The sequence below is a fragment of the Aplysia californica genome, unplaced genomic scaffold (genome assembly GCF_000002075.1).
Source record: "Aplysia californica isolate F4 #8 unplaced genomic scaffold, AplCal3.0 scaffold00092, whole genome shotgun sequence".
Classification (NCBI taxonomy): Eukaryota; Metazoa; Mollusca; class Gastropoda; order Aplysiida; family Aplysiidae; genus Aplysia; species Aplysia californica.
The window spans coordinates 336646-338581 of NW_004797362.1; positions in this window are offsets into that span (position 1 = coordinate 336646).

Here is a 1936-nt window from a genome sequence, read left to right on the forward strand (position 1 = left end):
CTCCTAGTGGAGCACAGGCCATCAACAGCATTATTCCAGCGAAGCCTGTCCTGGGCATCCTTTTCTATCTGTTTCCATGATGTCCCCCGCTTCATGTCATCTTTGGTCTTCCCTTCTTACGTTTTCCTTGTGGATTCCACGTTAAAGCCTGTCTGATGATGCTTGTCGGGGGTCACCTCAGGGTGTGTCCGATCCTTTTCCATTTTTTCACCTGTATGTCTTCCTTTACAGGCCTTTGGCTTGTTCTTTCCCACAGTTGAGCTTTAGTGCCTCAATCGTACCACTTGATCCCCACTATCCTTCGTAGGCATCCATTTACGAAGCTCTGCAGTTTCCTTGCTGCTGATGCAGTGAGCCTCCATGTCTCTGAACCATACAGTAGAACAGTCTTCACGTTTGTTTTGAAGATCCTCAGCTTGGTGTTCAATCCCAGTTCCTTAGACATCCATATTATGAGACCTCTAGATCTCACTATTTTAGGCATAAACTTTTGTCTTGTTTTTGTTAGTGTTTTACGGCGCTCGCAACTGCTTAAGGTCATATGAGCGCGTAGGACACACTTAACATTTTCAGTTGGTAGGAAATTTTGAATATTGTCCGGGTGGCGGCCGGAAGTTACTCTATCGGTTATAGACCTCCTACGGATCTTTAACGTGCGCAACTTGCACACGGGACCTCCGAGATTTTTCGCCCTTGTCCGAGAACGAAGGCTAGGTGTAGATCTTTCCTACCAGAGGATCAGGGGTGTGGCTGAAAGACAGCAGTAAGAAGCAGCCAAGGAGTAGCAGTAGAAAGGCTGCAGAAAGAGTCAGGAGCCCAGAGGAGGGGCCAAAGGAGGTGAGGGGGTGGGGGCAGAAAGTGGAGACGAAAGCAGACGACAGAATATCGCTAGAGTGCAGAAAAGGGGGTGAAAGGAGACAATTCTAGAGAAGAAAAGTTTGTTTCCGTCGCTACCCGGATTCGAAGCCGGGTCCTTTGAATGAGAGACGAACACATTAACCCCTAGGCGACGAGAGCCCCCTGGCATCAGCTTTGTAATGTATTATTTGGTATGGACATAATAACATTCATAAGTCTTGTATTCAGATATATCTTGCTTTTGTGAGGTCGTCTTTTTTAAACTGGTTTTAGTAAGAATTTACAGCACTTGCAACATAATAACAATAGATAATAATAGACAGCGCAAATCCCCGCTCAACAGCAAGCTCTAAGCGCTTCACAATCTATACTATTACTCCAGCAGACCTGAAAGCATTCTGAAACAACCTCAACTTCCTGGGAAGCATACCGTGCAAGCAGCCATTTATAGGCGCTACAACACTAACATACTGATCTTTCACTGTCTAAGGCCCGCACTCATTCCCACCTGGGTGAAGTGAGGAAAATTCGTGTAAAGTGCCTTTCCCAAGGACACAACTTCGGGCCCGCGGCTCGAACCCCCGAGCCCGCAACCTCACGATTACGAGCCCGCTAACCTAACCGCAAGCGTCATAGAAATAGAATTGTTATGAAAGAGTGAGAAATATAAAAAATAACATAACGACGACATATTATGCTGGGTAGGAAAGAGTGAGCAAACCACACCAGGGTACCCGCCAACCATCCATGCGTATTTTCAAATACATGTACACGTGTCTCATCTCAATACTTTCTATATTTCTGATTTAAAAAACCATACTTGAGCTCATTGGAATTGGAATATTGTCTGCTCTCAGGGCAAGTTCACAAACGCTGAAAATTTGCTAGGACACCTTTTTCTTTCCTCTTTCCTTTTCTTTTCTCTTTTTGGGTGGGGTGGGCTGGGGGGAGGTGTCCTATGGTTTCTACGGAGGTCGCCCTAATGAGAAGAAGAAAGGCATAATCTCATCATCCGTATCATGGATTTTGGAGGGTTCCCTGTGGGGAGCGGGAGGGGGTGGGGATCGTGCGAGGAATG